The sequence below is a fragment of the Populus alba genome, chromosome 11, assembly GCF_005239225.2.
Source record: "Populus alba chromosome 11, ASM523922v2, whole genome shotgun sequence".
NCBI lineage: Eukaryota > Viridiplantae > Streptophyta > Magnoliopsida > Malpighiales > Salicaceae > Populus > Populus alba.
In genome coordinates this window covers 11,367,226-11,384,212 of record NC_133294.1, presented here as the reverse complement: position 1 = coordinate 11,384,212, position 16,987 = coordinate 11,367,226, and the positions used below count along the sequence as shown (strand labels likewise).

The 16,987-nt window shown below is 36.1% G+C and overlaps 1 pseudogene; it reads right to left on the bottom strand.

The window, feature by feature from the left end:
- Window positions 1–6,660: 6,660 nt before the first annotated feature.
- On the bottom strand, window positions 6,661–9,873 carry LOC140956084 (uncharacterized; annotated as a pseudogene).
- Window positions 9,874–16,987: the final 7,114 nt, after the last annotated feature.

Below are 16,987 nucleotides of genomic sequence, written 5' to 3'. Positions count from 1 at the left end.
ATTCAGCAGTGAAAACTTGATTCGTTGCGGACAATATAATTTGATAGTGAAAACCTGATTCGCTACGTACAACACAATTCAGCAGCAAACACTTGATTTGCTGCGGACAACACAAATTTGGCAGCGAGAACCTGTTTCGCTGTGGATAACATAAATTCGGCATCGAACACCTAAGTCGCTGCAGACCACACAAATTCGGCAATGAAAAACTGAATTGCTACGAACAACATAATTCGACAACGAAAACCTGAATCACTGCGGACAACATAATTCGGTAACAAAAACATGAATTGCTGCGAACAACACAATTCGGCATGGAACACCTGATTCGCTGCGGACAACACAATTTTAGTAGTAAATTGGCTGCGAACCACACAATTTTGGCAGTGAACACCTGAATCGCTGCGAACAACACAATTCGACAACAAAAACCTGATTCACTGGGGAATCCATAATTTAGCAACGAACACCTGATTCGCTATGGAATACATAATTGAACAATGAACACCTGATTCGTTGTGAAATACACTATTTGATAGTGAACTCCTTATTTGTTGTGGATAAACAAATTCGGCAGTGAACACTTGATTCACTATGGACAACACAAATTTAGCAGCGGACACTTGATTTGCTACTGACAACACACTTTGTTTTTTGGATCCAGTAGAATCATACAATTTTTAGCATGGACACACATGCAAATTCAATTCCAACGCATACTTTGTCATTAGATTCCAATTTTAGCTGTTACATGTTTTCAAGGCTACAAACACACACATTCTTTTGCACTTAATCAACACATTTTCATACAAGTTCTTCAAACACATATGCAAAATTCATTACATTAACACGTTTATAATTCTGTTTCAGTTTCATAAAATTAAGCAACTCTAACAAGATCACCATCTTTGCATTTTATGGAGTAGTATGCTTCATACCTCATGAATTCAACAACTTCAATGCAAGTTGCGGTGGTTTGCTCTCCCTTTCCTTTTTAGTTTTCTTCCTTCCTTCTCTTGCTGTCTAGCCAGCCTCTAGGCTCGTCTTTCTATAGGTTTTTGGTTTTGTCCACTTCTTCTTACTCACTTCTCACTCCACGCTCATGGAAAGTGGCATGCAGGCTGGTTGGGTTTGGTTTTCTGCTTGGAGGAGGGATGTGTGTGCTGCAACCATGGTTGTTATTGGTTCTGGAGGAAGGTCTAGGCTTCAGCTTCCACCATGTTTTTTGTCACTTCTCCTTCCCTCTAGCTCTCTTCTCACGCAGCACCCTAGGAAATTTGCATGTAGCTGGTCGATTTTAGTCTTCTCTTTGGGAAGAGAGAGAGAGCTACTGCATGCAGTTGGCTGGTTTTTATTGGGAAAGGGGGAGAGGCTTGATGCATGTAGCTGGTTAGTTTGGCTTTAGGAAAGAGGGAGAGGGCCTGCTGCATGCAGCTGGCTGCCCATTTGGGGAAAAGGAAAGGTCACTCTCCTTCTCTTGCATTTATACCCCCTCTTAAATGAGAGGGGAGTGTTTGAGTGCTGGATATCTTTGGTTCCTATCTCTCTTTGGAGTTATCCCAGACTGGTTCCTATTCCAATTCTCCCCTAGGATAGGCCAATCCAATGCTAATTCTTTATTGGGTTATACAGTGCCACTGCTGATTTAGAAATGAACAGCAAAAAAATATGTCATTGTCGATTTAGAAATCGATAGCCAAAGCTGTATCACTGCTAAACTAATTTGAAAACCGACAACCAAACTATGCCACTACTGATTCAAAAATCAGTAGCAAAACTACGGCGCTGCCGATTAAGAAATCACCAGCAAAACAATTTATCGCTGTTGATTCAGAAATTGGCAGCCCAAAGTGCATCGCTGTTGTTTAAGAACTTGACAGCCGAAACTACGTCGCTGCCAATTCTGAAAGAAGACAAAAACTTTGTCTTTTCCGATTAAGAAATCGGCAACCAAAAGTGCGTCACTGCTAATTCAGAAATTAGCACCCAAAATTATATCACTGCCAATTCATAAATCGACAGCTAAATTATGCCGCTGTCGATTTAGAAATCAGCAGCAAAACTTCGGTGCTGCCAATTAAGAAATTGGCAGTGAAAAACTGTGTCGCTGTCGATTCAAAAATTGACAGAGATGGTGAAGTCATTTTGACTTTGCTTATCTTTTTTTTAGGTGTTTACAAAGCGCTTTTGTTTTATGTCATTGACTTGACACATCACATGTTCATGCTTTATAGATCGGTTTAGCTAACTCTATAGAAGTGATGATTTCTGTTGTCCGACCTTCATAGAAAGGTTTCAAGCGATATCCATTGACCTTGAGCACTTTGTTTGTTTCTAAACTTGTAATTTCAACGGCACCATAAGGAAAAACATTAGAAACAACAAAGGGTCCAATTCAATGAGAGCACAACTTTCCTGGAAAAAAGTTTTAAAAGGGAATGATAAGGAAAAATTTTACGACTCTCTATCTTTTCTTTGTAAATCCTTACATTCTCATATGCATCATTTCGTATCTCTTACACTTGCGACTTTCTTGCAATGCCAACAGAATCATAATCCATGTTACATTGTTTTATGGCTCAAAAAGCTTTGTGTTCAAGCTCCATTGGTAGATGACATGCTTTCCCATAAATCATCCTATAAGGTGACATTCCTATAGATGATTTGTAAGCAGTCCGATAAGCCCAAAGTGCATCACCAAGTCATAAACACCAATCTTGCCAGTTAGGTTGCATTGTTTTCTCCAAAATGGACTTGATTCTCAATTTGAAATTTCATCTTGGCCATTGGTTTGAGGGTGGTAGGTTGTGAAAATCCGATGAGTCACATGGTATTTGCGAAGTAATGTTTCCATTGAACGATTACAAAAATGAGTGTCATGATCAGTAATTATAGCTTTAGAGATTCCAAACCTATCAAATATATGAGTCTTGACAAAATCTAAAACAACCTTAGCATTATTAGTTCTTGTGGCTTTCACCTTAACCATTTGGACACATAATCAAGATATAAAGATTACCAAAAGAAGAAGGAAATAAACCCATAAAATCAATACCCCAAACATACAAAATTTCACTTACAAGAATATTCGTTAAAGGCATTTGATTCTTATGAGTGATATTACATATTCTTTGGTATTTTTCACATGATTTGCAAAAATGATATGCATCCTTAAAAATAGAAGGCCAATAAAGATCACTTTCAAGGACCTTGTGGGCTATTCCTTTTTCTCTAAAATGCCCACCATAAAAATAAGAATGACAAAAAATGAGATTGGAATTAAATTCATCTTATGATACACATCTCCTAACTACTTGATCCACACAAAATTTCCACAAATAAGGAGTGTCCCAAAAATAATATTTAGTATTAGCTCGTAACTTGTCTTTTTGGAATGTAGACAAACTTGGGGGGGGGATTCTTTGGTGACTAAATAGTTCACCAAATTAGCATACCATGGTCTTGGAGGGGAATGTAACACATACAATTGCTCATTGGAGAATGTCTCTCTTATTGTTTCAGTTTCTATATCCTCAGTCCTCAGTCGGCTCAAGTGACCAGCCACATAGTTTTTAGCACCTTTTTTTTTATCTTTAATCTCAAGATCAAATTCTTGTAAAAGCAAGATCCACCTAATCAATCTTGGTTTGGACTCCTTTTACTTCAAAAGATAGCTTAAAACTGCATGGTCAGTAGAAACAATGACTTTTGTACCAAGTAGATATGACCTGAATTTTTCAAGAGCAAAGACCATGACAAAAAGTTCATTTTTAGTTATTTGGTAATTGCATTACACTCCGTCCAACATGCAGGAAACATAGGCAATAACATGCAAATTCTTCCTTATTCTTTACCCAAGTACAACCCCAACCGTATAGTTACTTCTATAACATCCTCCATTCAGGGATAAAACGACAATCTCATGTCAATCGAAAAAAAAAAAACAGAGTAATTTTTTTTTGTATATATATATATATATATATATTCATGGTCTTCGTATTAAAATCTATCAGAATTTCGACGGAGTCCCCCCTATACCAGAAGATCCCAAGTTATTGACATGAAATCTATTTACACTTCTAATAGCTCGCATCTCATAACTTAATTCCCGACCCAATCATCCTGGGTTTCAATTTCCACACTTATACTCACACCTATCAACCACAATATTTATGATATGCATTATATAACAAAATATCATTATGGATGGATAAAAATAATAAATATAAATTCATAAGCATGAAGTATGGTTATATGAACTATATGGTTAAATTCATTCAATCAAGTTTAAACCTTATTTTACAAATTAAGTTATACAAACATTTTCATGTTTACAAGATACAAGGGTATACTCCCTAGAACATAGATTACAAGAAGAGAACATAAACTAGGATCTACTCCTATCGTGCATGCGATGATCCTGAAACAAAATACATATTATTGAAAGGTGAATATTACAATAAATATAACAACACGAATATCTAACAATTTCAATAGGGTAAAATGGTTTCATAGTTCATTCGCTTCTCCCTTCTAGTTTTTATTAGAATCTCTTCCTTATCCAACAATTAATAATTGTTCCCTTCGCCACTTTCAACCTTCATTCCAGACTTTATGAGATCGAACATGATTATTTTTGGTTATCACATTACCGACACCAATTTCACTGGTATCATCATCATCATCATCACCCCATATGAGTCGATGCAAGGTGATCCCCTTACCCGAGATCCTAACATACACTAAATGTATGCTAGTCCAATTATGGCGATCCCCTTACCCGGGATCCTAATATACACTAAATGTATGCTAGCCAATACATGATGATCCCCTTACCCGGGATCCTAATGTACACTAAATGTATGCTAGCCAATACATGATGATCCCCTTACCCGGGATCCTAACATACACTAAATGTATGCTAGTCCAATCGTGGCGATCCCCTTACCTGGGATCCTAACATACACTAAATGTATGCTAGTTTATGCCTCAAATCACACTTCTAATATTTCCTTTGTTAATGATAATTTCATCATTTGGCAATTCATACAACAACTTTCCCCTTGAATACACATACATTCAACAATTCACATTTCACATTTGTAATATAAATAAATCATGGAATTAACTAGAAAGTATATGTGCGATTCACCTACCTGCAATAGAAGCTCTACTCATGCTCCCATGCTGCTGCTGCTGCTGCTATTGCACCATGCTTGTGGCCCCTTCTGAAATTCACAGGTTTATCTCATAAATTTTCCTCACTCAAGGATATGTTTTATTATAAACATATCAATAACCAATAAGTCTTTCTTTATGTCATTTCTTAATATTTTATGTTTTTCCAATTTCACCCATTAATATTGTCATTCTTTGTCCAACCGCAGTTATCATTCCTTTATATATATATATTTGAACTGTTTCTGCTTAAATCCCGAACTGTCATTGTCTCAACATTGAACTGTTACTTTCTCATTTTTTTTTTGAACTGTTACTATCTAGATATTGAACTATTATTGTTCAACTGTTATTGTTTAGACATTGAACTAAATAGTTATTGTCTAGATATTGAACTGTTATTGTTCAACTGTTACTGTCTAGACATTGAACTGAATAGTTATTGTCTAGATATTGAACTGTTATTGTCTTATTTTTGAACTATTACTGTCTAGAAATTGAATTGTTTCTATCTTGTTTTTGAACTGTTACTGTCCAACTGTTACTATTTAGACATTAAACTGTTACTGTCTCATTTTTAAACTATTACTGTCTCATTTTTGAACTGTTACTGTCTCATTTTTTAACTGTTACTCTCCAACCTCTCCTCAGATTTTTAACTATATCCAGAGTTATAGAACTCCGATTCAAGCGAGATTAGTCTTGTTGGAAAGCTAAGACATGAGGCTACAAGTTCTCTAAAAGAAGGAGAACCTAGTTCTGCCTCTAAGACAGTCAAAATTTCTCATCAACGAACCAGACCTACTACCCTATAGGGTCTGTCATGACCCAGTCTCGGTTGGTGACCCATAACTGGAGTTCTATAACTCCAAATTGAGCAATACCAATTTCATTAGTTAGCCAACATTCAAAACTACAATTTCTATAAGGAACCTGATCCTAATTCCTTCATGCTCCTACCCAAAATCTCTCTGAAAGTCAAGAGACAAAACTGTCCAAATTCATCAACCTTTTCATTTACATATAGCACATGAAGTTCTTTAATTTAGCAACTCATACCTTTTTCTCAATTTAAGTCTAAGAACTCAAATTTATAAATTAACATCCAGGCATCAATTCATAATCAACTTGAAATGACTCATAAGAGCAGGTTTAGAATACCTTATGCGGTATGAATCAAGGTTTCCATCCCTCCTTTTCTTTCTAATGACAGTTGGCCCTCCCCTCTTCTCTTCTTGTTAATCCCTTTCCCACCAATGTTTATTCTACCTATAACCCTTAATCTTGGATGTGTTTTTGAAATTTTGGTGTTTCTCTCTTGATTTGTAAAAATGAATATAAAACCTCCCTCTTTTCTTTCTTTACGTTATCTGCAGATCTATTTTTGGTGAGAAGATGAGTACTTATGCTTATGCTCTATAGTTATTCTTATTTGCATTTAGGCCTCATTTTCTTTAAGTGTATTTGTTTTGCCCATTTTCTTTAACTCCAACTCTCTTGTTCCTTAAGCTCCATATCATTCATCACTGTTTTTCCCTTCCTACTTAAGGCATCGACTACTACATTAGCCTTACCAGGATGGTAGTTAATAACACAATCATAATCTTTTCTTAACTCTACCCATCTTCTCTGTCGCATGTTCAACTCCTTTCGTGACATCAAATACTTCAAACTTTTATGGTCTGTAAAGATTTGAACTTGTGTCCCATACAAATAATGTCTCCATACTCTTATGGAAAACACCACCGCTACAAGTTCTAGGTCATGAATCGGGTAATTCACCTCATGCTACTTTAAATGTCTTGATGCATAAGCAATCACACGCCTGTGTTACATCAATACACATCCCAGACCCCTTTTGAGGCATCACTATATATCACAAACCCTTCTGTCCCTGATGGAAGGGACAACACAGGAGCAGAAGTGAGCCTCTCCTTCAGTTCTTGCAAGCTCTCTTCACACTCTTCCGACCAAACAAACCTGACTTCCTTGCGGGTCAGCTTAGTTAAAGGTGATGCTATGGTGGAGAACCCCTCAATAAACCTCTGGTAATATCTAGCAAGACCCAAGAAACTTCGGATTTTGTGTCACGTTGGTAGGCCTTTCCCATTTTAACATAGCCTCAACCTTTCTTGGATACACAATTATTCCTTCTGTGGATATTACATGGCCTAAAAATACTACTTCCTTGAGCCAGAACTCATATTTATCCAACTTTGCATATAATTGATTCTCCCTTAAAGTCTGTAGCACAACCCTTAGATGTTGTTCATGCTCTAAGTGAGAGTTTGAATATACCAGAATATCATCAATAAATACAACCACATATTGGTCCAGGTAAGGCCAAAACACTCGATTCATCAAGTCCATAAACATGGTCGGAGCATTGGTTAACCCGAAAGGCATCACCGAAAACTCGTAATGCCCATAATGGGTTTGGAAGGTTGTCTTTTCTATGTCTTGTTCCTTGATTCTCAACTGGTGGTATCCAGATCTCAAATCTATCTTAAAGAACACTCTAGCACCCTTCAAGTGATCAAACAAGTCATCTATTTGTGGGAGTGGGTATCTGTTCTTCATCATCACTTTATTCAATTGACGATAATCAATGCACAAACAAAGGGTGCCATCCTTCTTCTTTAAAAACAATACCGGAGCTCCCCAAGGCGAGTTACTAGGCCGGATGAAGCCTTTATCTAACAATTCCTGAAGTTGGACCTTTAGTTCTTGCCAATTCCATAGGTGCCATCCTATAAGGATACTGGGCTATAGGAGAAACTCCTGGAATTGTTTCTATGGAAACTTCAATTTCTCTAACTGGAGGTAATCCAGGCAACTCTTCTGGAAATACATCTCGAAACTCCCTCGCTACAGGAATACTAGCCACATCTATGTTACCCTTTTCTAGCTCTCTTACATGGGCTAAGCAAGTAGAACAACCTTTCCTCAGTAATTTTCTAGCCACCAAGACTGAGATTACACAACTTGGAATTACTTTTCTTTCCCCTTTAAACAATACTCTTTTATCACCTAATCCTTGGATTGTCACTGTTTTGGCGAAACAATCCACTTGTGCCTTATGTTTACTTAGCCAATCCATGCCCAGAATCACATCAAAATCATATAACTCTAATGGCATAAGATCTACCCTCATCTCTAATCCTCTAATATATAGTTTTACCCCTCTATCAATATCATTAATATGTATATTCTCTCCTAGAGGTGTACTAACCGTCACCTCTACACCCAAGTTACTAGATAACATATGCAAGTTATTCACAATTCTATAAGATACAAAGGAATGACTAGCTCCAGGATCAATTAAAGCATAAACTTGCATTGTATCTAACTGTAAAGTACTTGCCACCATATCAAGTACAGCTCCCACATCCTCGTAGGTAATGTGATATACCCGACCCTGAGTCCTCCCCTCGTGATTTCTGGGCCTCCCACGAGTAGCACTCATCCCTGACTGGGTAGGCCTGATAGGACGATCAACTATCACTGATTGATGTTGGATATGAACCTCAATCCTCTGACCATGGACTCCCTCGGTAGTTCTATGAGGACAATCCTTCTTCCTATGACTCATGTCACCATAATAGTAACAGCCTTAGCCTACATACGGGCACTCTCTCCATCGATGCCCCTTACCTCTACATTTATATAACATCTCCCCAGCATCACAGAGCAATCTCCAAGGTGTTACTGCTTAGACCTTTGACAAAATGGATATCCCGGTCCCTTCTGTTCAGTAGACCCTCCAGTAGTTTTGACTCCCTATCTAGACTGTCCTCCCCAAGCTCCTCTTCCAATGATCAGTCTAGATCCTCTTAAGCTCCCTCCTAGGGTGAAACTCTCACCTCTTCTCTAGAACTATCGTGATGATTGCCTGCTCTCCCCCTTCTTTGGAAGAGGAGGTCTCCCATTCAAAAACTCAAAATCTCTCCTTTTAGCTCCCATTGCCTGACTCTGCTCGACCACTGGCTTCGGGGTATCCTTTATTACCCTCACCATACCTTGAGCAGCCCGTACCAATTCCTGCACAGACTAAAACTGCATGGCTATCAATATCATCCTTAATTCCCGCCTCAATCCATCACAAAACCTCTCCATCCTATGGTGCTCTGTGGGAAGGTCAGTGGAGGCAAAAACTACTAAATCCTGAAATCTCCTCTCATACTCTAGAACTGTCAAATCTCCCTGCCTTAAATCCAAAAAATCCTATTCTTTCTCCCTCTTATGCTCCCAAGAATAGTACCTCTCCTCAAACTCTTTATGAAAATCCCTCCATCTCAATACCTCCCCTGATCTCCTCTCTCTAATGGTCTCCCACCAAGAGTGGGCACTTTCAACCAATAGTTGAGTTACAAAATCCACCCGTAACTCCTTTGACACCTGTATCTGATTTATAACTCTTTGCACTTTCCTCAGCCAATGCCCAATAACCTCTGCATCCTCTTCGCCCCGGTAAGTCATACAACCCATCTCTTTCATACCCTTCACCCATTGCACTATGGTGACTACTCCCCTTGATCTAGGAGTCATATTGGAGGCTCCCGCTACCATTCTTGCTGCTACAACTCTCATTATATGTTCCATAAAAGCAGGATCTGAAAAAAGGTTTGATCCAGCTACTGGTGCCACTAGTGGTGGTATATTATCTCCCCCCTGTTTGTCTGATACCTCGGGCATGGATACATCTGTTTAACGGAACAACGAATCATCTTGAAGTCTCACTGACTTACCCCCTTATGAGTACACTGGTGTTGCAGGTATATGAGAGGAGGTGTCTGCCAAGGGATCTCAGTTTGGATCACTTTCATTACAAAAACTCTGGTCGCTTCCCCGAACTAGGATGGATCAGTCCTGGCTCCTTGCCTTATTCTCACCATCCTGAAACACATTTCAAAATCATCTAATTATTCTTGTCCCCAGAATAGCAACCTAGGCTCTGATACCAAAATGTAACATCCTTCATTTCGGGATAAAACGACAATCTCATGTCAATCGAAAAAAAAATAGAGTAATTGTTTTTTGTATATATATATATATATATATATATATATATTCATGGTCTTCATATTAAAATCTACCAGAATTTCGACGGAGACCCCCCTATACCGAAAGATCCCAAGTTATTGACATGAAATCTATTTACACTTCTAATAGCTCGCATCTTATAACTTAATTCCCGACCCAATCATCGTGGGTTTCAATTTCCACACTTATACTCACACCTATCAACCATAATATTTATGATATGCATTATATAACAAAATATCATTATGGATGGATAAAAATAATAAATATAAATACATAGGCATGCAATATGGTTATAGGAACTACATGGTTAAATTCATTCAATCAAGTTTAAACATTAATTATACAAATGAAGTTATACAAACATTTTCATGTTTACAAGATACAATGGTATACTCCCTAGAACCTAGATTACAAGAAGGGAACATAAGCTAGGATCTACTCCTGTCGTGCATGTGATGATCCTGAAACAAAATATATATTATTGAAAGGTGAATATTACAATAAATATAACAACACGAATATCTAACAATTTCAACAGGGTAAAATGCATTCATAGTTCATTCGCTTCTCCCTTCTAGTTTTTATTAGAATCTTTTCCTTATCCAATAATTAATAAATGTTCCCTCTGCCACTTTCAACCTTCATTCCAGACTTTATGAGATCGAACATGATTATTTTTTCTTATTGATTAGTATTTAAAAGTGCATTTTTATCAAGGTTTTATATCATCATTTTGCACTTGAAGTATCAATAACTCCTTAACTAAATCAAGTTTTATAATAACATACCTAATAATATAAGATACCTTTAATTTATGGTAAATGTTCATCTTAAATGCAGGTCTATCACATAAATGAAAGGATTGATTAATGAGTTAAGTATTCAAATTGAAAGGACAAAGAGAGGGCCAAACTTAGAAAAAAGATGTTGGTGCAGTCCAAACTGGAACACTGTTTGGTAATTGGGTCATATCTCGAGTTCTAGATGTCCAAATGATCTCATATTTTTACACAAATTTAGTAAGACATAGGCCTACAACTTTCATGTGGAGGCCAAGATCTAAAACGGCTGTTTTCAAGTCCAAATTATAGCAATAACGGAGAAGTTTGAATTTGTCCTGCATCCCAGACACTGTTCAGTGTTCAGCCTATATCTCGAGTTCTAGAAGTCCAAATGACCTCAATTGTTTTTTCCTGGAAAGCTAAGAAAAATTCCTATAACTTTCATAAGTACAGGTGGATCTAGTTCTGATGCTAGCAATGACGTTTTATTCAAAAAAGAAGATAAGGATTTTCACCAAGTCAAGAGTTGGCCACCCACTCAACAATTAGTCATCAAATCAATAGTTCCAAATTTTGGCCTATAAAAGGAGGCATTTTCCATGCATTTAGAGGGTTGGTTGTTCAGATCAAGAACTTGCTATTGCTCTCTCTCTTTATATTTTTTTGTAATTCTTAAGTTTTGCTTTCATTAATATCTTGTTTATGCTTTTCATTTCCTTTCCTTTACTTAGTTAACTTGTATCTTATTTATGTTCTTGTTTTGTTTATTTATGTTTCTCTTCTTCATTATGTTTAGCTAAGTTTATTATGTCAAGGTGAAAAGGTTACACTAATGGCGTAAGAATAAATATAGTGTAAACTCAACATGGACCTTAATGTTTAATATTAACATGTTTTATCTTTTTATCTTACTAATTCTTAATACCTTGCTTCTTAATTGGTTAATATAGATTTGTGTTGTATAACACTTGATACAACAAATGCTTGACACTCTCATAGCCCAACCATATGGTATTACCTACACCTATGCTATGAAAGGAACTTGATTTGTTGTTAACATAAGTTAGCATCATGAATTGCTGACAATATTTAAAAGTCTGGTGTTACTTAAATAAGATAATTAATATGATCATATTAATAATTTATAATGAACTATTAATGACAAATCATCCGATTGGAACCTCCTTTATGTGTGGTTTCCAGTTGCATAATAAGAGTTTATACTATACTTGTTTGAAATACCATTAGTGGATCCTCTAACCTTGACATTTTTTTTTTATTATTGTTTAATCCTTACATTAATCTTCCATCTCAAAGTTCTCATCAACCTCTTCTTTTTATTAATATTATTGTTGTTGTTGTTGTTGTTGTTGTTGTATTATTGTTGTCTATAATTTATACAATTAACCTCCCTATGGTTCGACCCCAGTCTTGCCTGGTTATATATTACTTCGACACTCCTACACTTGGGCGAAGACATGAATCTTTTGGTCATGTCAAGTTTTTGACGCCGTTGCTAGGGAGGTAAATTCTTGTACAAATATAGTATTTATTTTATTTTCGCTTTTCACTTTTCTGTATCTAACTTTGTTTCTTTTTCTTTTGTTTTCTTCTTCCTTTTATTCTCTTTTTACACGTGCATGAGTGTTTTGTCACGTACATTAAGTGGTAGACTTTGTAGGGTATCCTCATCATTTTAAGAAAATATGGCCGAAGAAGATAACCAGTCACTTCATAATGAGAATAATGAGAATAACCGTGTTAGAACACTTAAAGACCACATGAATCCCACAAGGACAAGTGCACCCTCATGCATAGTCTTCCCTCTTAATGCATCTCATTTTAATTTTAAGCCAGACATTATTCAACTTTTACCTTCTTTTCATGGCTTAGATCTAGAAAATCCATATTTACATCTGAGAGAATTTGAAGAAGTTTGTAACACCTATAATGACTTAAATTGTAGCATGAATACCATTATATTAAAGCTTTTTTTTTTCATTAAAAGATAAAGCTAAAACATGGCTCCAAAATCTTAGGTCAGGATCCATTCGTGCATGGGATGAAATGCAACAACAATTTTTAAAGAAATGTTTTCTATCTCACAGAACCAACTCTTTTAAAAGACAAATCACCACTTTCACTAAAAAACCAGGCGAAACATTTTACCAATGTTGGGATAGGTATCGAGACTTGCTTAATACTTGCCCTCATCATGGTTTTGAAACATGGAGATTGGTTTCACAATTTTATGCAGGGTTAACACCTAAAGATAGGCAAATGGTTGAATTGATGGGAATGGAACTTTTGAAGATAAATACCCTAATAAAGCAATGGAGTACCTAGACTTGCTAGCCGAAAATGCTCAAAATTGGGACACCACAGGTACTTATGAGGCACCAAGTAAAACACAACCTCGTACATCTAGTGGAGGTATGCACAACCTTAGGGAAGATCATGACCTCCAAGCCAAGTTTGCATCTTTAGCTAGAAAAGTCGAGGCACTATAATTGAAAAAGAGTGGTCAATTAAAATATGTTCAAGACATTGTGTGTCAAACCTGTGAAACAAATGAACATGCAACCAATGACTATCCAACTTTGCCTTCTTTCAAGGAATGCCTCCATGAACAAGCCCATGCTTTAAATAGTTTACAAAGGCTCAATCATAACTCATACTCACAAACATACAACCTTGGTTGGAGAAATCACCCAAATTTCAGTTGGAAGAGTGATAACAATAATGCACAAACTTCACAGCCACCGTTTCAAGCACACCATAATTTCCAAAATTCTCATGGATATGCAACTCCTTATGCTCCACCTCCTAGAAGAAATCTTGAGGAAACATTGCATGCATTCATTGAAAAGTAAGAGACAATAAACACTTAACTTGCTCAAAGCATGACAAATTTTAAAGATGCTCTTGCAAAATTCACATCTGCTCTTAGTTTCCAAGAGAAAGGTAAGTTTCCATCTCAACTATAGCAAAATCCAAAGGGGCAATACAATACAAATGCAAGTGGTTCCGGAAGCCAACACATGGATCAAGTCAAATCAGTAATCACTCTTCGCAGTGGTAAGGTTATTGAAAAACCCACTCTTGAACATTGTGAGAAAAATGATGAGTCAATCTCTGAGGGTAAGGAAGGGGTTGAATCTGAACATTGTAAAGAAAAGACTGATTCTCCGCCAGCACTTCCATTTCCTCATACCATGACTAAACAAAGGAAAGTTAATCACAATTCTGAAATCCTTGAAACTTTCAAACAGGTCAGGATCAATATACCTTTGTTGGATGCTATTAAACAGGTACCTTCCTATGCTAAATTTTTGAAAGATCTATGCACTATGAAGAGAAAACTGAATGTGAAAAAGAAAGCATTTTTAGCCGAACAAGTAAGTGCTACTCTTCAGAACAATAATGCTTTGAAATATAAAGACCCTGGTTGTCCTACAATTTCTTGCTTTATTGGAGAACATAAAATTGAAAGAGCTTTACTTGATCTTGGAGCTAGTGTGAATTTACTTCCATATTCGGTTTTTCAAAGTCTTAATCTAGGTGAGCTGAAACCAACTTTTGTAACTCTTTTACTTGCTGATAGATCTATAAAAGTGCCTAGAGGAATAGTTGAGGATGTGTTAGTACAAGTTGATAAATTCATTTACCCTGTAGATTTTGTTATCTTGGATACACAACCCATTGAAGCATGTAATTCAATTCCTGTTATTTTAGGACGTCCATTTCTTGCAACTTCTAATGCATTGATTACTTGTAGGAATGGATTGATGAAGCTATCATTTGAAAAAATGACATTGGAGATGAATATTTTCAACATTTGCAAGCAACCTAGAGATGATAATGATTTATAGGAAGTGGAATTTATTGAAAAATTAGTTCATGATCAATTTCAAACCACTTTTAGTGAAACTGAGATTGATGAACCTGACGAGTTGCAAATGGTCTATTTTCAGGAAGAAGCAAAGGCATGTAATTGGAGACCATAAATTAAAGAATTGCCACCACCATCAATTGAGTCTATACCTTTAAGTGTTCAACCACCAAAACCTGATTTGAAGTCGTTACCATTCAATCTCAAATACTCATTTTTGGAAGAAAATGAAACTTTTCCAGTAATAATCTCTTCCAAACTTAATGCACATCAAGAAGGTAAGTTATTAGAAACTCTGAAAATGCACAAAAATGCATTAGGATGGACCATAGCTGACATAAAAGGAATTAGTCCTTTGATTTGCACACACAGGATTTATTTGGAGGAAAATGCTAAACCCTCTAGAGAAATGCAATGAAGACTTAATCCTAATATGAAAGAAGTAGTGAAAAATAAAGTCATTAAGCTTCTAAATAATGGAATCATTTATCCTATTTCTGACAGCAAATGGATAAGTCCTACCCAAGTTGTACTGTGATAACAAATGAGAAAAATGAGTTAATTCCAAATAGAACTATTACTGGTTGGTGCATGTGCATTCACTATAGAAAACTTAATTCAATGACTATAAAAGATCATTTCCATTTACCTTTCATGGATCAAATTGTAGAAAGAGTTGCAGGTCATGAATTTTATTGTTTCCTAGATGGCTATTCAGGTTATAACCAAATTGAAATTGCATTGGAAGATCAAGAGAAGACTACTTTCACATGTACATTTGGTACTTTTGCATATCGAAGAATGCATCTTGGGTTATGTAATGCACCAGCCACGTTTCAAAGATGCATGGTTAGCATATTCAGTGATATAGTTGAACGTTTTGTTGAGATTTTTATGGATGATTTTTCTGTTTTTGGTGATTCATTTGATGATTGTTTAACTAACTTGGAAAATGTTTTGAACAGGTGTGAAGAGAAGAATCTTGTACTGAATTGGGAAAAATATCACTTTATGGTAACAAACGGCATTATACTTGGTCACATTGTTTCATCGAAAGGAGTTGAGGTTGACAAATCTAAAATTGAGTTAATTTCCAACTTACCAACACCAAAATTTGTTAAAGATGTTAGATCATTCTTAGGACATGCTGGTTTTTACAGAAGATTCATCAAAGATTTTAGTGTAATATCTAAACCATTGTGTAACCTTCTAACAAAGGAAAATGTTTTTGAATGGACTGAACAATGTGAAAAAGCCTTTGTTAAACTTAAAGCTTGTTTACTTCTGCTCCTGTCATTCAACCTCCTGATTGGTCATTACCTTTTGAAATAATGTGTGATGCTAGTGATTATGCCGTGGGTGCTGTTTTGGGACAAAGAAAAGATAAGAAACCTTATGTGATTTACTATGCAAGTAAAACTTTAAATAGTGCTCAAATGAATTACACTACCACTAAAAAAGAATTACTTGCAATAGTATTTGCATGTGACAAGTTCAGATCTTATCTTGTTGGCTCACCTGTTGTCCTTTTTAGTGATCATGCAGCTTTGAAATATCTTCTTTCAAAAAAGGATTCTAAGGCTAAATAGGTGCGGTGGATTTTTTTACTTTAAGAATTTGATATCACAATCAAAGACAAGAAAGGCACTGAAAATGTTGTCGCACATCATTTGTCAAGATTGACAACCGATTCAAGATCCGACATCACACCAATCGATGACTACTTTTTTTATGAATCTTTATTTTCTGTCTCTACAATGCCTTGGTTTGCTAATATTGTTAATTTTCTTGTTTTATGACAATTGCCAACTCATTGGAGTACCCAAGATGAAAGAAAGTTCTTGAACGAAGTGAAGAACTTTTATTGGGATGACCCTTATTTATTCAAATATTGTCCTAATCAAATATTTCAAAGATGCATCCCTAACAATGAGGTAAGTAACGTCATTAAATTTTTCCATTCTCAGGCATGTGGGGGTCATTTCTCATCAAGAAAAACAACTACAAAAATCTTACAAAGTGGATTTTACTAGCCCACCATATTCAAAGACTCACATGCATTCTGCAAAACTTGTGAAAATTGTCAAAA